General features: G+C 47.7%; 1 protein-coding gene and 1 long non-coding RNA gene across 7 annotated transcripts in view; one reads left to right on the plus strand and one right to left on the minus strand.

Annotated features, from left to right (window-relative positions):
- The first annotated feature begins 1,282 nt into the window (after window positions 1-1,282).
- Window positions 1,283-19,540, plus strand: part of CHD9 (chromodomain helicase DNA binding protein 9) — a 234,466-nt gene continuing 216,208 nt past the window's right edge. The window contains exon 1 of the mRNA XM_078438705.2: window positions 1,283-1,757. The gene's annotated coding sequence lies outside the window, so the exon portion shown is untranslated. The remainder of the gene's footprint in view (window positions 1,758-19,540) is intronic.
- On the minus strand, window positions 9,090-19,533 carry LOC144614598 (uncharacterized). 6 transcript variants are annotated; one of them, XR_013552458.1, is made up of 5 exons: window positions 19,429-19,533; window positions 17,457-17,726; window positions 14,790-14,857; window positions 10,839-10,921; window positions 9,090-9,172 (listed from the first exon to the last, which is right to left on the minus strand). It is a non-coding gene; the product is annotated as an uncharacterized LOC144614598 (long non-coding RNA). The 6 variants fall into 6 exon arrangements; XR_013552454.1 differs by having other exon boundaries at window positions 17,446-17,726; XR_013552457.1 differs by lacking the exon at window positions 10,839-10,921 and having other exon boundaries at window positions 19,429-19,532.

Here is a 19,540-nt window from a genome sequence, read left to right on the forward strand (position 1 = left end):
TGTCACATCTTAACCCTGATGGCATAGGCTCTTGTGTCACCAACCCAGCCCTAAGATTCCTTCTGGGTGCCCCTCGGCAGAGACATCTTTCTGGAGCTCTGTATTTATTGTAAATCCTGTACTTATCCCGTAAAGAGCTCAATTACACCGCACTGTGTTTCTGTGTGTGCTGAAAGTGTTGTGTTAACTTGTTGCATTAAATGTGAACTCAATGAGGACAGAGATTTTGGGGTGTTTTGTCCTTTATTGTATCCCTCATGTGTAGAAAGTGGCGCATTATAGGTGCTCAGTGAACATTTGCTGAGGGAAGAAATAAATGAAATGTAAACACTTTCAATAGTCCACCCTCTTTGTAACCCTTGGCAGGCCTTCGTAAAAAAATAATAAATACTGGAAGCGTGGGGGGTGGGGTGGGGAAGAGAGGTGGCCGAGGGTCTCCATTGCCCTCAAAAATCCTCACAGTGGGACTTCACTGGTCATTGCCTAATTACCAGCTAATTAGGTTTTCAGCCTGGGGCAATGTTACTTTCCCTCTCTCCCAGTCCCCCACTGACTAAGCAGTGGCTACTGGCATTTAGTGCCAGAGAATCAGGGAATGTCAGATCTCCTGCAGTACCAGGAGAGCCCCAACCAAAAAACGCCATTGGCACCCGGCCAAGAAAGATGACCTGGTTTGCCAACTCCTAAGGGACCTGACCGTGTCTCCCAAATCAACACAGGGTCTGACACGGACTAGATGTTTAATAAATGTCAGCCAAAGATATTGGAGGGACCAGGTAGGTGGGCGAGGGCGTGGAGGGGGTGGGGCCGTGGCGAGAAGAAAGGGTTGCCGAGAGGGTAAAGGCCTCCCTGCGCTTGAGAGAAACCCAGTCCCTTGCATCTTCAGGTGCTCCCAGAGTATTTTTAAAAGAGGCTATGCCAAATTGGGATGTACCGAAAGCTTTCGGATGAAAAGAAAGATCCCTGAGTGCGGCCAGGAAAATCCCAGGATGGCTCCCAGGCCGGGAGGCAGGGCCTGGCTGCCCCGCCGTGCCCCCAAGGGGAAGTTCAGCAAGTTCAGGTCCCAGTGCGGGATCGGGAAGGAAGGTGGTCCGAGCCGGCCGGGACTTGCGCCCGGGACTCGCTGCGACCTGGAGAGCCGCCCACGTGGGCAGCGCGGCCGCATTTCCGCCCGGGCCGCGCTCCCACCTCCCGGCCGCGTCCCCCGCGCCGCCTCCGCGCGCCCACTAGGTGGCGCCTGCGCTCTAGTGGGCGCCTCTCCGGCGCAGGCGAAAGGCACCGCGGAGCCGGGCGGCGGAGCGAACCCGAGCCCCAGGGTTCCGGGGACTGGAGGGCAGCGCCGGCAGCCTAGGTAGGATTCCGGAGCCTCGGGCGTTTCCCCCGAGCCTCTGAGGTCGGGGTGGGCAGCGCGGCGGCCGCGGAGCCCCGCGCGCGGTCTGCACAGATGAGCGGAGAAGTCGGAGCGGCCACACGTGTTGTTGCCTAAGGGGACCCGGAGCCCCGCAGTCTCCAAGCTGGGCCTAGGGGCAGCGCAGAACAGCAGGTCGCTGGCACGCGGACGTCCCCTACTAGCCTGTGCCTCTGGAAAGCGTGCCCGAGTCCCCGAAGGGCAAGTCCAAAGAGAAGAGAGTTACCCGTGACCAAGGCGACTTGAGCTTTGCAGCTCAGTACGGAAGCACCGTTCTCAAACTTGGTCGCACATTGGAAGCTCTTGGGGAGCATCCTGATGCCCCCGTAACACCCCCAGAGACTCAAAGGTAAGTGGTCTGGTTGGGACCTGGGCATTTGGATATTTAAAAGCTTTTCAGGAGATTGCAACTAGCAGCTAAGTTTGAGGACTCTTGATCTAAGATTGCACAATACCCAAGGACGTTTGTACATGCTGATTCTTCTTCTCCTCTCCCCTTCTCCTCCTCCTCCTTTTCCTCCTCCTCCTCCTCTTCCCTGCTTTTGAAGCAGGAAATATCTCCCCCTTTGAGCTGTCAAACCCAAGATAACAAACCAACACCTCCCCCTCCCAGTAGGACTGGTTCTGAAGGGGTTAAACAAAAAAATGGGCAGAGAACAGAAAGACACTGATGTGGAATGTGAGAGAAGACTCACCAGGGAGTCTTCCTCTTGATCCAGATCCCCTGGAAGTTCAGGGGCTGGCCAGAGCTGCCCCATCATTTGGTAAATGTCACTGAGCAGGCAGAGTAAGATCCCCTGTAGCTGATAAAAATGATCCCTTGTATTTAGGTAACAGCAAAGTGGTTACCAGCATGGGCTTGGAGTCCCCACAGCCAGCCCGTCCCTCAGGAATTCATGGAACCACTTGTAGCCTCAGTTTCCTCACCTGCAAAATGGGTATGATAGTGTAAAAACACGTAGACTTGTTGTGGGAATTATTAACAATTAAAGATAATGGGGGCGCGCCTGGGTGGCTCGTTCGGTTAAGCGTCCGACTTCAGCTCAGGTCATGATCTCGCGGTCCGTGAGTTCGAGCCCCGCATCGGGCTCTGGGCTGACAGCTCAGAGCCTGGAGCCTGCTTCTGATTCTGTGTCTCCCTCTCTCTCTGCCCCTCCCCCGTTCATGCTCTGTCTCTCTCTGTCTCAAAAATAAATAAACGTTAAAAAAAAAAAAAATTTAACAATTAAAGATAATGGTTACTAAGGGCCTACCTGTGCCTGGTGCTTGCCAGCTTTCTGTGCATTGCCACATTCGACTCCTCATATGGCCCACAAGGTAGGACTATAATTACCCCCTATGATGGTTGAAGAAGCTGGGCCTCAGAAAGGCCAAAGAACTTGCTCAGGGTTATATAATTAGGAAGAGGCACATCCCTGGGAATCTGTCTCTAGGGCCCATGTGCGGAAGTAATCTGCTGTTTCCCTCATTGACTGAGAATGTGGACAAAACACTTAGCACAGGGCATCTCAGTGGCGCATTCCCATAAACAACAGTTATCGCCGCTGCCAGCAAAGCACTTTCACTGAATTGACTCATTCGTTCATTCACAATATATTTGTTATTGAGAACCCACTATGTGCCAGGCAGTTTCCCAGATTCTAGAGCTAAAACAGTGAGTAAGAGGGAAGCCAAGTCTCTGTGAATTCACACTCCGCTGAATGAGGGAAATGGGAGAAAGTATCATGGATCCTCGTTTTTTTGCAGATTCTGTAGTCGCGAATCCCCCTACTCGCTGAAATGTATTTGTAACCCTGAAATCAATACCTGCAGCACTTTCGTGGTCATGCGTGGACATGGGCAGAGTGGCAGAAAATTGGAGTTGCCCAACATGCACGTTCCCAGCTGAGGTCAAAACGAGGCAACGCTGTGCCTTCTGGTTTTAGCTCTCATACTGTAAACAGGTGTCCTCTTTGTGGTTTATTTTGTGCCATGTTTTCTGCATTTTTGTGCTTTTTCTGTTGGTTGGTGATTTCTGTTTAAAATCACCCCCAAGCATCATGCTCAAGTGCTGACTAATGCCCCTAAACACAAGAAGGTTGTGAGGTGCCTTACAGAGAAAATGTGTATTATTAGATAAGCTTTGTTCAGGCATGAGCTGTCCTGGGTTTGGCTGAGTTCAATATGAATGAATCAACAATATTTATTAAATAAGGTGTCTTTAAAAAGAAACACACATGGGGTGCCTGGTGGCTCAGTCAGTTAAGCGTCCGGACTTCAGCTCAGGTCATGATCTCATGGTTTGTGAGTTTGAGCCCCCGTGTCAGGCTCTGTGCTGACAGCTCAGAGCCTGGAGCCTGCCTCGGATTCTGTGTCTTCCCCTCTCTCCACCCCTCCCCTGCTCATGCTCTGTTTCTCTCTGTCTCTCAAAAATAAGTAAATGTTAAAAAATAAATAAATTTTAAAAGAAACACACATAAAACAAGGTTAGGTATTGATTGATCTGTTGATGAAAATGTGACCAGAGGCTCACAGAAACCTAACTTCGGTTTTTTCTTCCCCCCTGGGAACAATGGTTCAGTATTTGCTAATTCCATATTCATGGCAAATTTACAGAACATAGCCGCTGCGAATAATGAGAATTGACTGAAATTACACGTCACTGCACATGCAATGAAAGAATCAAGGTGGGGAGGCATACAGAAGGGGCCTGCCTTAGACTGGGTATCAGAAAGGTGTGAAGCAGCCAAGCACAGGATGAGGAAAAAGTGTTTAGGCAGAAAAAGTAGCATGTGCAAAGGCCCAGAGGTAGTCAGGAGCTTGGCAAGGTCAGGGAACTCAAGGAAAGCCAGTATGCAGGGAGTGTGGTAGGCAAATAGAACAGAAGTACGATAATGATAATATGCTGGAGACAGAGGTTGAGGCCAGGTGGCACTGTGTTTTGGGGACAGCTCTCATTTCATCCGATTAGCACAGTAATCCTGGCAGGCTGGGCAGGATGGTTTCCACTTCTGACAGATGATGAAATTGGTGTCCCATGCAGTTAAATACCTTGTCGTATGTTACACAGCTGGTGAGCAGCAAAACTACCTCCAGCACCTCCCTCTTAATCTGATGTTGAACAGACATCATCAGATGTTGATGAGAGATCTCAGGACACAGTCCTGGGCTGGAGATTTGGTTTGGTTTGGGGAGGGATCACTAAGCGGTTGCAGAAGCCCTCAAGCATGGATGAAACTACTTGGGACAGTGGGTGGAGTGTGGAGAAGACAAATCCCATGCCCTTTAAAAATAAAACTATTCCTGGTGTAAAACCAGTAATGCCTCAGTAGAAGAGTCCCAGTTGCCTGCAGGGGCAGAAGGAGGAGTGAGGATAGGCACAAAGTTGTAGACTGAGAAGGTCTGATGCAAGCTACCCCCTAAATTCTAGGTCTGGCACTGGGCCTTCCCGTCCATGGGATAGCCAGGTCTCAATCTGCCTCTTGTCCCTGCAGGATGGTGATCTTGAACAGGGGTCAGCAAACGTTTTTCTGTAAAGGGCCAGGTAGGAAATACTTTGAGCTTTGCGGATCATATGGTTTCAGTTGCATATGCTCTCACCTGTGTGTCTGTAGAGTAAAAGCAGCTGTAGAGGGTATGGAAATGAATGGGTGCAACTTTGTTCCAATAAGACTTAATTTACATGCACTGAAATTTGTGTTTCATAGGATTTTAATGGGTCACAAAATGTTATTCTTATTTTGATTTGTTAAAACTGTTTAAAAATGGGAAAAACATCCTTAGCTCACAATTGTACAGAAACAGGCAGTGGGCTGGCTGTGGCTCATGGGCTGTAGTTTGCCAACTCTTTATCTAGAGTCATGGGACCTGAGGATCATAGGAATATTAAATGTCCATCTAGCTAAATCTTTACCTGACCCATGAATCCCCATGGAGGGTCCTCAGCTATTTCTTGAGGTCTCCAATGACGTGGCGTTTACTCACTGGGCACCTCATTCCAGGGTTAAAGTTTAAACTTTGCCATGGTTGGGGTTTCCCCAAAAGCAGATCATGAGACAAGGATTTGGGTGCCAGGACTTTAATTGGGAAGTGATGGCAGAAAGCCCGGTGAGAGTGCAGTGGACCTGGGGAAGAGAGGAAAGCCATGTGGACAAGGGGAAAGGGTGTGTTGGTAAGTGAGTTACCACTGGGGCAACGGCTCAGTCTCACTGGGGACCCTTGGAGAGATCATATGTCCCATGACGAGGCAAGGAAGCTGGGGTATTTCCCTGCCTTCGCGCTTCTGCTCACCATCTGTGGTATACACGAGGCAGCCAGAAAAAGCCTTCAGGCAGGAAAAAGGCCAGCAGTGCAAGAGTCTGCAGGTCTGCAGGTGACCTCTGGGGGGGCGGTGACGAGTACAGGGGGGAAGCTACAAAGTGTTTCAGATTTGGGTGTTTTGGGTGTGCCGTGTATACGCCACTGGGGACCTTGTGAGATGATCTGGTGTGGAATAGAGTCGTGGCACTAAAGAACGTGAAGCCTCAGACTAGGATAGATGTTCCCTTTTAAGCTGCCTCTTTGATCCTCTCCAAGCTGCTGTCTGTCCCCAGACCAGAAGCTACAACCACACGGGCCTTATCCTTCCCAGAGCTCACCAGACTCTCCTGGCTACAGTCAACAAAAGAAGTCTCAGTGTAGTACTCAACTGGCTTGTCTCTCCTTTTTATGGAAAAGATGGCAGTCCTCACATTCAGGTCGTGGAACAGGCAGTCTTCGTTAGCTAACATTTCATAACATCGTGTGGTTTATTTTTTTATTTTTATTTTTTAACGTTTATTTATTTTTGAGACAGAGCATGAACGGGGGAGGGTCAGAGAGAGAGAGAGAGAGAGAGAGGGAGACACAGAATCTGAAACAGGCTCCAGGCTCCGAGCTGTCAGCACAGAGCCCGACGCGGGGCTTGAACTCACGAACCATGAGATCATGACCTGAGCCGAAGTCGCTTAACTGACTGAGCCACCCAGGCGCCCCACGTGTTGTTTATTTTTATAGCTCCCACCTCTACAGGGCAAGTGTTTGTCTCTCTACATTTACAGTAGTAATATAGAGAGCTTTCTTTAAAATAAATTTACATAGGACCTCCTGGGTGGCTCAATCTGTTAAGCGTCCGACTCTTGGTTTCGGTTCAGGTCACGATCTCAAAGTTTCATCAGTTCGAGCCCCGTGTCGGGCTCTGCACTGGCAGCACGGGGCCTGCTTGGGATTCTCCTCTCTCCCTCTCTTTCCTTGCCCCTCCCCCATTCACACTGTTTCTCTCTCAAAATAAATTAAAAAAAATTTTTTTAACTTAAAGATAAAATGGATTTACATAAATTTATTTCTACTTAAAGAAAAACATGAAAAATAGTATGAGAACATGATAAAAATAATAGCTGCCACTTACTGAGCACTTACTATGTGCTACGTGTTATTCTAAGCCCCCTTCTCGCATAATTTCATTACTCCTCACCACAGTCACATGGGTGTAGTCCTATTTGAGGTAGGTACTATTATTAGCTGAGAAAACAGGCCCAGGGAAGTTATTACATAACTTGCCCAAAGTTATATAGCTAGTAAGTGACAACTGGAAAGTGCACCCGGGTTGTCCTGCTCCACAGTTTATGTTCTTAGTTACAGGTTTAAACTTCTCACAATTTGACAAAAGGAAGAAAGGAAGTGAAGATATTATTTGAATTATTGGTAGTAGAGGAAATCTGCCGTTGAAAATTTCCTCTTTCTTATCCACTTGGAATCCTTCTCCCTGAATCTGCTGGCCCTTGGTTGTCATACTTTCTTCTGGAGCCTCAGGGAACAAATCTGTCCCCTTTTCATTGCGACAGTCCTTCAGATATTTGATGACAGGGAACCTGCTGGCCCTACCAGATCTTCCCTGTTCTAGATTAAACATTGCCAGCTTCTTCAGCTTATACTCTATCGTGTGTTCTTGGCATCATACCACCCCCCCCAGCAAAGGGCCTCTCTCTTCCTTAATTCTTTTTTGTCCCGTGGGACTCATAAAGTTGCTTTTGGTGCTGCATGCTTTGTTTTCAGGGCCCCCACAGCTCACTCTGGGCACAGGGTTGGGGTGGTTGGGGTGATTGATGTGGCAAAGAGCAGCTAGACTGTGACGTCCAGGGAGAAGCTGTCACTGAAAGAAAGCCCCCTTAGGGCCAGCATGGAGGGGGCCTGGACACTGGTGGAGCTCATTCTTCACGGGCCAGGGATGAGCTTGGTGCACCATCCATAGTTCGTTGATTCCTTGGTGCACATGCAGCTAATCAGGCTGAAAGGGACAGACTAACCAAATTCACAGGAGCCTGGTAAGGAAGCCAGACCACAAATATATTAAATCACAATGGGACAAGCACTGCGAGGCAGCCTGAAAACTTTATGTCAGCTTGTCAGCACATTCCTCCATCTGTAGGGAAGCCCGCATGGGAAGCCAAGGTCTAGTTAGAAGATTGGTATTCACAGAACCAAAACAAGGTGAGCAGGATGGATGATTTTTAATAGGACAGCCTAAGATGTTTGTATCCTCTGAGGGGTACAAGGGTCCACACTGACAGCGCGCCTGATCTAAGCCCCCGTCCCTGTGCCCACGGCAGACGTGACTGAAATCAGTGACCAAATCGTTGCCTTCCTCCTGCTCCCTGGACCAGCCTTACGATTCTGTCAAGAGAGTATTCCAGGAAGCTCTGGCCAGCCCTCTGAGCCGCCTGTAACGTTCAAGAGTTTCGAGCAACCCCACTGCTCTGAACAACGTGGGAGATAAGACAGACTCTCAAAGCCTTCTCTTTTGTACCAGCTTTTCTGAGCTCCTCGCACTCCACCATTTCTGTCTACCTAATATTCCTTCAGCTTATGTTAATACAATCGGCCTTTTTCTCCCCCTCATTGTCACGTCTTGATTTGATTTCCAGGCCTTGCTCTTCCTGCTTTGTCCAGAGGCGCATCCTGTCCTGTCTTGAGAACTTCTGCAGATCAGTAATTACAGATACTGTGTGTGCATTCTGCTGATACACTGTCCCACATTTTGGGGTCACTTGCTGTGCACCTTCCAACAATAGCCTCTTGAAGCTGAGACACCGTTTCCTGGGATGCTGAGTTCCATTATAGAATTGGCAGCAACCCAGTTTTACACTGTTGCTACGGGGCGCGAGGTAAGAGGGGCGCCAGAGAGGAAGCTTAGGGTCCCAAACCCAAGAGATCGTTGAGCTTGCTGTTATGAGCACCGATTGTGCTTCTCTGAGTGTGTTGGGAGACGTATTATTTTGGAACAAGCCGAATTTGCCAGCTTTGAAAAACGTACGTTTTGGACATGGCCTCTCCTCCCACCCATCTGAAGAACCTTGACTTACCTAAAAGGAAGACAAAATGCATATGGAGAATCTGTGGCCCCTGGGGCTACTAAGGGAGGCCTTCTTGAGATCCTCAAGAGGAAAAGCGGTCCCTGCCCTCAGGGGCCACCAGGCTGCCTCGCCTGAGAGGGGAGATCCAGTTCTCATATGAGGAAGGCTGCCAGTCTAATGAGAGAGGCGCCATCCCTAACCTCAGGGAGTCCGATGGAGGAGGGCATACAGGGAGTCCGATGGAGGAGGAGTCCAATGGAGGAGGGGTGAACTGTTCCCCCCACCCTGCCGATATCACTGTATCTGCGGCTTCTCTTAAGTCCATCAACAGGCAGGGAATGGGGCCAGCTTCATTCACAACTCTGATACACTTATGCAAAGTCACAGCAGAGGGCCAGAGGTTCCGAGGGTAAACCTGGGGATTTTTTAAAAATAGATTATATTTTTTTTAGACCAGTTTAGATTTACAGAAAAATTGACATGATAGCATAGAGAGTTCCCACATACCCCACACCCAGTTTCCCCTATTATTAAGAGTAACAAATGTGCTATGGTACATTTGTTGTAACAAAATGAACTAATATGAATACATTGTAACCAAAGTCCATAGCTGATTCAGTTTTTCTTAGTGTTTACCTTGATTCCAAGAACTCATCTAGTATCACATTTAGTTGTTACTTCTTCAGTTCCTACTGTCTGTGACTGTATTAGAATTTCCTTGTTTTTGTTTTTAAGGTTTTTTTAATGTTTGTTTTTTGAGAGAGAGAGAGAAACAGAGTACGAGTAGGGAAGGGGCAGAGAGAGAGGGAGACACAGAATCTGAAGCAGGCTTCAGGCTCTGAGCTGTCAGCACAGAGCCCCACGCAGGGCTCAAACCTATGAACTGTGAGATCATGACTTGAGCCAAAGTCAGACGCTTAACCGACTGAGCCACGCAGGTGCCCCAGAATTTCCCTGTTTTTGATGACCTTCGCAGTTTTGAGAAGTACTGGTCGGGTATATTGTAGAATAACCCCTCTATTGGAATTTGTCTGATCTTTTTCTCATGGTTAGACTGGTGTTATGGGTTTGGGAGAGGAAGGCCACAGAGGTAAAGTGCCATTTTCATCACTTCATGGTCAACATGACCTATCGCTGTTGATACCTCGATCACCTGACTGAACGTTTGTCAGGTCTGTCCACTGTAAGGTTACTCTGTTCCCGTTCCCCCCCCCCCCCCCGCCACTCCATTCCATGCCGTACTCTTGGAAGGAAGTGATTATGCACAGCCCATGCTTGAGGCACTGGGGAGTTCTATCCTCCCTTCTTTAGGGTAGTATATCTACATTATTTATTTGGAATTCTTCAGCACAGATGATTTGGCTCTTCTCTCCCATTTATTAATTTCTCTTTTTATTTATAATAATATGGACTCATGGGCTTTATTTTATACTCTGGGTTATAATCCAATACTACTTAGTTTTGTTGTTCAAAAGATTCCATCTTTGGCCACTGGGAATGGAATTTGTGTTTTTAAACTAGCTCCTGGGGCGCCTGGGTGGCTCAGTCGGTTGAGCTTCCAACTTCGGCTCAGGTCATGATCTCACGGTCTGTGAGTTCGAGCCCCACATCGGGCTCTGTGCTGACAGCTCAGAGCCTGGAGCCCGTTTCAGATTCTGTGTCTCCCTCTCTCTCTGACCCTCCCCCGTTCATGCTCTGTCTCTCTCTGTCTCAAAAATAAGTAAACGTTAAAAAAAAAAAATTAAAAAAAAACAAAAAAAACAAAAAAACTAGCTCCTGAGGCATTTCTTCTGTGTATTAGAGTTTGAGACCCATGTAGTTCTGGGTTGATAGCCCAGCTCCACCATTACTGGCCGTGTGTGTGTTCTCGGCAAGTTGCTTAACCACTTGGGCCTCAGTTTCCTCAGCTGAAAATGGAGCTCATGTTGTTCCCTACCATTTAGGGTTATTGAGTAAGACGCACCATAGTAAGTCCTCTGTACACAGAAGTTGTTGTTATTGGGAGTTTGGCATTCAAATTCCTTCTGGGTCTGCTCCAGAAGGTTACAGATCAAGGCCAAATATGCCTTTATAATACTTACCTTCCAAGACAACAGACTTGTGTGGCACATGTTCCTGTCATCTGCTCCCTGGTCACCTCCTCTCCCTGCTGAACTGGCATTCTCTTTAGAGACAGACAGACAGACAACCCACCTGAAGTTCCCTCCCCCAGTTCACACACATGCACATCCTCATTCTTTCAAAGCCCCCTGAAACACCACTTCCTCTGTGATACCACCTGCCAGCCAAGCAAAAGTCCCCCTCTTCCTCTCAGCTGCCAGAGTGCCCACTGTGCCCACTCTTGCCTGACAGCCCTTATCACTGGAGACCCTGCATCAGAGCAAGGGGACTGTCCTCCCTGAACAATCCTCATCTCCATTCATCTTTCTATCCCGCCTGCACACGAGGGGATCGCCACACCAGCCTGTGGTCTTGTTTCCACCTCTGTAAGTTTTGACAAGGGGAAAGAACCTATCCTGGGTGCTGACTGGGCTTAACTGGACAGACAGCCTGTGAGGGCAGAACTTCGCAGAAGTCAAGAGGCTGACTGTGTGTTATTTACACACACACACACACACACACACACACACACACACACTGATTGTGGGAAAATATACATGACGTAAGGTTTACCATTTTAACCATATAAAAATGTACAGTTCAGTGGCATTAAGTACCTTACATGGTTGTGTAACCAAACATCACCACCATCCCTCTCTAGAATTTTCTCATCTTCCTAAACTCAGTAAACAAAGACTTCAATTTTCTGATTAATTTTAATTTCCTCCCCATTCCCTCCTTCCTCCAGACTCTGACAACCATCACTGTACCTTCCATCTCTATAATTTAGACTACTCCAGGTAAACTGTATCCGTGATATCGTGCCATATTTGTTCTTTTGTGACTGGCTTATTTCACTTGGTATAATGTCTCCAGGGTTCATCCGTGTTGTGGCAGGTGTCAGAATATCCTTCCTTTTTAAGATGGAATCGTATCCTCTTGTATGCGTGTATGGTATTAGGTTTATCCATTCTTCTGTCCACGGACATGTGGGTTACTTCTATGTTTTGGCCATTGTGAATAATACTGCCATGAGCCTAAGTGTACAAATACCCTTGCTTTCAGTTCTTTTGGGTATATATCCAGAGTGGAATTGCTGGATGATAAGGTAATTCTACTATTTTATTTTCTGAGGAATTACCATACCATTTCCTCAGTGTCTGTACCATTTTTCATTCCCATCAGCAATGCGCAGAGCTTTCTATTTCTCATATCCTTGTCGACATTTGTTATTTTCTGGGTTTTTGGGTAATAGCCATTCTAATAGGATCTCATTGTGATTTTGATTTGCATTTTCCTGATGACTAGTGATGTTGAGCATCTTTTCATGTGCTTAATGGCCATTTATATATCTTCTTTGGAGAAATGTCTATTAGGTCCTTTGTCCATTTTTGAAACAGGTTGGGTTTTGTTTTGCTTTGTTTTTGCTGTTAAGTTGTAGGAGGTCTTTATGTGTTCTGGATATTCATCCCTTATCAGATGTATGATTTGCAAATATTTTCTCCCATCCTGCCTTTTCACTTTGTTGATAGTGTCCTTTGGTACACCAAAGTTTTTAATTTTAATGAGGTTCAGTTTATCTAGTTTTTCTTTTGTTATCTGTGCTTTTGTTGTCATCTGGAAGAAATCATTATCAAATTCAATGTCATGAGGCTTTTACTCTGTGTTTTCTCATAAGAGTTTATAGTTTTAGATTTTATGTTTAGGTCTTTGTTCCATTTTAGTTAATTCTGGTATAAAGTGTCCAGCTTCATTTCTTTTGCATGTGGGTATTCAGTTCTCCCAACACTATTTGTTGAAAAGACTATCCTTTCCCCATTAAGTGTTTTTGGCCTCCTGTTGAAAATCATTTGACCATACACGTGAGGGTTTATTTCTAGGCCCTCTATTCTATTGCTCTATATGTCTGTATACCAATGTCATGCTGCTTTGATTACTATACCTTTGTTGTAACTTTTGATATCAGAAAGTGTGAGTCCTCCTACTTTGTTCATCTTTTTCAAGATCATTTTGGCTATTTGGGGTTTCTCGAGATTCCATATAAATTTTAGTATGGATTTTTCTATTTCTGAAAAAAAAAAGTCGTTGGGATTTTGCATCGAATCTATAGATTGCTTTGAGTAGTATTTCCAGCTTAATGTTAAGCTTCCTTATCAATGAACATGGGATGTCTTTCCATTTATTTGTATCTTCTTTAATTTCTTTCAGCAGCGTTTTACAGTTTTTAGTGTATGAGTCTTTTACCTCCTTGGTTAATTTTATTTATAAGTATTTTATTCACCTTTGATGCTTATTTCCACTTTTTAGAGTCTTGATATATTGAAAAATGAAGAAATACAGCTTAAACTGTATGACCCTGTCAGTGTTTCTCAGGGACAACATGTATAGACAGTGATAGAATTGTATAGTGTCAAAAGCCTAACTTTGAGTCCCTTTGTGAAGGTGAGGTTCCCCTGTCCACTCACCCCCACCATGATGGGAGGAAGGGGGCTGAGTGGTTCCTCTTACTGGGATAGGAGTGAGAATAGAAAAATATTCCTCCAGGTGAGCCCTGCTGAAGGATCCAGCAAAGACCTGAAGTCACCATAAGCCTAATCAAAACACCTCCTCAGCATGTGATGCTGAGAACATTCAGACTCCTTTGAAGCGTCAGGCTAGAAGAGCCTCAAGCCCCTAGGTCATGCAGGCTCTCTACCTGGAACGGAAACAGTGACCCAGCGATGCAGATGAAACAGAACCACCAGCTTGCCCACTCCCACAGTCTCACTAACCCCGCGGGGATTTTGTTGGCTGTGTTTCTGGCCCACATCAGTTTCAATTTGAAGAGTTGTGTGAGGACAAAAGGTGAGGGAGCACAGAGTGCGAGGGCCGTCCCTGCTCAGGCATTTGCTCATCCCCTGGAAGTCTTTGAAACAACAAGCCTCTTCTCTTCTGTCACTCAACTGTCTTAGGGCTTTTTTGACCTCAGAGTCTCCAGTGAAGCTCTGTTCTTCCTCAGGCAGTGATTTATTTTGCTTCTCTCTCCCTCTTTTTTTTTTTTTTCTTCTTTTGGCCTGTGGGGATGTACATGCAACCCCCCCCCCCCCCAACACACACACACATGCACACGCACACACCATTCTCTATCACTCTACGTGTCTGCAGAATCCATAGGCAGCAGAATCTGTCTCCTCTCTCTTCTTCCCTCCTCCTCCTCCCTGCTAACGCCTGTTGTTGTCTTATCCCCAGCCGGAAGCCCCTCTGTCACAGGGCCAGGTTCCTGGCCACTTGTTCTACTCCAGCTGCTGCTCCCGCAGGCTCCAGCCAACTCCTATTTCCATAGCAACTGAAACTCATTTTTCCATCCCTGCAGTTCCACTTTGGAAAGGAAACCCATAACAGTCTCTTAAAAGAAAAAAAAAAAAAATTGAGCTACATCTGGCATAGTCAACTTGGACTATACAGAATTCCCAGCTTCCCCAACTCCCTGGTCCCCTAAAGACCCCTCCTTCCCTCCATCAGCCTCCACCCCTCTCTGACTCCCCAGAGCTCCTGACTCAAAAACAAGACGGAGAAGTCTGTGTGGGTCCTTTCTCTCTTTAAATCAATGCAAGATGACTTTGTGCTTTGGCAACCCAAGAAGAGGAAGAAGTTAGAGGCTGTATTCCATTGTATCAGGTGATGTTAGCTTGCATCATCAGGGATGCCTGTTTATTCACCCTCACCTTGCCCAGAGGGGTCGGACATCGCCTGAATATGTCATATCATCTCTGAAGATGAGGTTCCCACTCTCCGACTCTCAGGGCGGCATGACTGTAGGTTGTTTGAGCAAGATGTGATGACTGTATTCCCAGTGTGGTGATTTGGCTGGCATTATGCCTATGGAAGCCTACCAGTGTGATGTGAAGGGGTCTCTCCCCTCTCCTACCCCCAAGAAGACTTCCCTTACTCACCTGGTGCATATTTGACGCCCCAAATTCCACCAGTAGCTGTGCATAGCATTGGGCTCACACTCTGTTTTCTATTAAAAATGTAAAGTGCATGTTCAGTTGTGGTCCATTTGGATACTCCCACCCCTAGCACTGAACCTCGCACATAGTAAGTGGTCAGTTAATGTCTGTTGGATTGAAGTACTGTTTTAGCATACAGTGGTTCAGCAGCCAACTTTCCAACCTGACATTTGGCCAGAAGCATGTCTGGAGCTGAACTGTGCATAGGCACATTCTGGCAAGAAGGTTTTTGTTTTTTGTTTTTTAATTAACCACTTTTCCTGCACCTTATCCTCCACCACTGTCAATATGGATAACTGAGAGTCACATGCCAAGTGCAGGAATCAGGTTTTAGAATAGCAGTTTGTTCTTACGGCTCCCCAGAAAACAATGTGGGCTGGGCAAATAAGGAGTGTTATTAAATGCCTCCAAGGGGGAGACACTGTTTGTCTAAATGTGGGTCTTTATCTCTAAAACATTGCTACCCCCACCCACTCCTGTTGCCCATATGAGCTGGGTTTTTTGAGTCACTGGTGATGTGTTTTTGAACACAATGTGGGGGAAGAGCCCCCATGGGCTGTTCAGCTCTGGCTACGAAAAATACAAGCTGCGTTTGACTGAATGACAAAAAGAAATCTGTTGAGCCAGGAAGCGTAGTAAATACCGTGACTCTCTGCAAATGTGCACAGCCCAAACAGCTTTTTCCAGTCTGGAAAAATGAAGAGATTTGTCTGTGTGAAACCAGCCAGCACTCTGCCCCTCCTCCCTTTCCACCACTCCACCCCCACCTCCTGGCCCTGCCTCCCACCCTGCCCCAGACATTCAGTCATCAGCTTGCATCCTTTGTGACTTGCTTTGCCCCAGGAAATAACATTGCCCAGGCTCCGGGGAGATACACCCGCCTCTCCCAAACGTCTTTGAGAGATGTCTGTCTGGTCGGGTTTTGCCAGTCATTTCTGACCTTGGCCAGCTATGGCTCAGTAGAATTATCCAGGGGGCAGTGTGTCTGGTGTGTCCTCTTCCTGTGCTTTCCCCTGTTTTGTCCTCCTCCTCTCAACCCCCCCCCCTTTTCCTTTGAAAGAACCTTTACCCCATCCCTACTCCTGTAGGACAGTGTTTAGAGGGAAGACTTGCCAAAGGTGAGGGTTTACTTTATTTATTTTTATTTTTTTGAGAGACAGTGCATGCAAGTAGGGCAGGGGCAAAGGGACAGTGAGAGAGAATCCCAAGCAGGCTCCAGGCTCAGCACAGAGCCCAACATGGGGCTTGATCTCACGACCACGGGATCAGGACCTGAGCCGAAATCAAGAGTCAGAGGCTCCACCGACTGAGCCACCCAGGCACCCCGAGGTGAGGGTTTTAAAGCATTCTCTTTAGGCTAGTACAGAGGGTGGAGGTGGAATAGGAAAATTTTCAGTGACTCAAAGACAAGCAGAGCCTTGACAACCATTGGTAGGTAAGGTTTCTATATGGGAGGGGCTTCCAGAGAAAATCTGGTCTGCACCTTGCCTTGAAGATACATTTGCATAGCAGCTATGCTGTGTTTTCTTTGATGGTATGTTTGCAGGGGTGGGTGGAGGGTTGCTGACAAACACTGTGAGGCTGTGAAGACCCACCCACTGCAGCACTACCCCAGAGAACACATATCCAACGGGCTGTTCAGTGTATTGGAAAGGGCACTGGGATTGGAATCAGAGCAATGGGTTTGAACCTTGGCTTCTATGAGTAGGGAGTATTCGTTATTCACCATGTCCACAGTGCCTAGCACAAGCCTGCCAACAGCAGGAGCTGTGTTAATGTTGTGGAGTCAGTGAGTGAATGAAGGAGCCAATAACCTTGGATACTTTTCCACTTGGAGCCTCAGTTTCCTCCTCCATAAAAAATAATATAAGGGGCGCCTGGATGGCTCCGTTGGCTGAGCATCTGGACTCTTGATTTCAGCTTAGGTCACGATCTCATGGTTTGTTTGTGAGATCCAGCCCCACGCTGGGCTCTGTGCTGTCAGCGCTGTGTCCCTCTCTCTCTGCCCCTCCCCCGCTCTCACTCTCCGTCTCTCTCAAAATAAATAAATAAAAACTTTAAAAAAATAATATAAAAAATCTGACATTCTACCTAGCCCATCAGGTGTGTGTGTGTGTGTGTGTGTGTGTGTGTGTGAGAGAGAGAGAGAGAGAGAGAGAGAGAGAGAGAGAGCAAAAGTATGAACGTTCTTTGACCTCTGTAAGTTGGCATTTCGAAGTGAGTTTGTCTCAGGTTCTGTGCTTTACCTTTAGTGTTTATGTCCTTTATCAGGAGGAAGGGCCGTACTCCAGAGTGTCCCCTGAACACTTCCTGTTCCATCCTATCATCTGAGGACCTTAAGGACAGGAGGGCACTTTGGATGCTTTTAATGAAGCAGTTTAAATCTGACAACAGTGACTTTTAAGGTTCTCAGCCTTGGCTGCTGGCCACTGCCATATCAGTCCCATACTTGGGCCCAGAGCTCCCGGGAACCTCTCCCTGGGATGGCCTGTGCCTGAGCTCAAACAGCAGATTTTCATCAAGCGCTGGGGCTGGTGGGAGAGAGGGAATCTGCCCCCAGATCTTTGCCCATGCTAGTTCCTCTACCTGAAACACCCACCTTCCCTTTACCTGGTCCAGTACCAACTCGACCTTCAGATCTCAGCTTAGACCTCATTTCTTCCAGAATGTGGTCCTGGACTCCTCCCCTCTGCCTTTCAAGCTTGGCCTCCTCCGTGCCCTCTCCACGTCCACTCCCGCTGTCCAAGTGCTTGCCCGCTGATGTGCAGTCTCCCATTCTCCTGTCTGCCTCCATCTTAAACAGTGGGCCCCCGGAGGACTAGGACTGGGCCTTTCCTGTTCATTGATATCATCTCGGTGCCAGTCCCCCGAGAAGGTGCTCTGTAGACATATAATGATGAAATGAACAGCCGTGGTGTGTCGGGGAGATGGGAGACAGAGACTGAAGTCAGGAAGGTTCCCCTGGGAGGTATTTCCTGAAGCACAGAAACACTTCTCAACCAAAATGGCTTGCATACAAACTAAGCATGCACATCCGCACACACCCAGAGGTGCAGGCACACACCCAGCTGCAGGCAGTTGCTTGTGCAGAGCACTTTCCCTTGCTCTGAAACGTCTCTTTGCCGTCCCCTCCCACCCATCTGCCTCACTCCCTGGGTGGAGGGAATTACGCGAATAAAAGAATCTAAGTGGCAGAGTAAAGGTGATGCCAGGGAAAGAGATTCGATGATCGTACCTCGGCCTGTGACCTTCCTCATCTCTCAGTGTTCTAGATTGCATCCCATTGTAAGGCAGTTCTACTTCTCTCTTTTAGGCACTATTCGGGAAGACCCCCTAAGCTTTTATTTTATTTTTTTTTTTTTCAACGTTTTTTATTTATTTTTGGGACAGAGAGAGACAGAGCATGAACGGGGGAGGGGCAGAGAGAGAGGGAGACACAGAATCGGAAACAGGCTCCAGGCTCCGAGCCATCAGCCCAGAGCCTGACGCGGGGCTCGAACTCACGGACCGCGAGATCGTGACCTGGCTGAAGTCGGACGCTTAACCGACTGCGCCACCCAGGCGCCCCCCCCCTAAGCTTTTAAAAACAGCTTAGTACATGGTTCTCCCAGCTCTTTGGAATCCTGCCAAATACGTGTATCTTTGACAAATAGCTTCTAGGTCTATGCCTCAGTTTCCCTCTTATCTCTCCCACAGCGATGAGGAACAGAAGCTACCCTTGAAGCGCAGTATGTTTCTTGGGGGGTTGGGGGAAAGAGCTTCTTAAGTACCCAGAGTCACTGGTCACGATTTTGTCAAGTATGAGAGAAAGGCAGGTGCTATTTGATTCTTCTACAGGCAGGTGAATTTTAAGTTGTTTTGAAAGTCGACTCAAAGGCACCCCTGCGTGGCTCAGTCTGTTAAGCTTCTGACTTCAGCTCAGGTCATGCCCTCTCAGGTCATGAGCTCCGCGTCGGGCTCTGTGCGGACAGTTCAGAGCCTGGAGCCTGGAGCTTGCTTCCGGTTCTGTGTCTCTCTCTCTCTCCCCCTCCCCTGCTCGCCCTGTGTGTGTGTCTCTCTCTCAAAAATCCATCAACATTTTTAAGGGATTAAAAAAAAAAAAAAAGTTGACTCAAATTTGGTCAGAGGTGGTGGGAATGGCTTGTCTTACCCAAAGAGAGGGTTCTGAACTGCCTCATGAACTGGCCTTGGAGAGGAAGAGAATTTCTGAAGTGGGTTAGAGGGCTGTTGGTAAGGACCCAAGTGGCAGCAGACGCAGCGTGATAGGATGACAAAAGTCGGACAGTGTTTCCTGAGCCCCGGGAATGGCAAGCAGCCTCACCTCCTCAGTGCGCCCGCCCCACGCAGCATCATCTGACCTCCTCCCTGACCTTCCCTGCCACGCGGCACCTGTTGAGGACCTGCCCCCTAGGTCAGGGCTGCACACGGGGCGTTCAGGTGAGCTCTTAGATTATGTTTGGCCGATACTGTCAGCCTTTGCAGTATTTTTCCTTACAGTCCATTCTCAAGTTGGGAGACTTCGTGTAAAATCCAGATCTCCCCTTCCTGGGAAAAATGGAAGATCTGGCAGGACAGAGCTCACCTTCTTCCACAGCAGTAACCAGCCCGAGGTGAGTAGCTGCAGCCCCTTGTCAGAGAGGACTTGTCGTCTCCAGTCCCCACCTGCCACCACCCTTTGCTCTTTAAGGCTGACC

This window comes from Panthera onca, chromosome E2 (assembly GCF_046562875.1).
Source record: "Panthera onca isolate mPanOnc1 chromosome E2, mPanOnc1 haplotype 2, whole genome shotgun sequence".
Classification (NCBI taxonomy): domain Eukaryota; kingdom Metazoa; phylum Chordata; class Mammalia; order Carnivora; family Felidae; genus Panthera; species Panthera onca.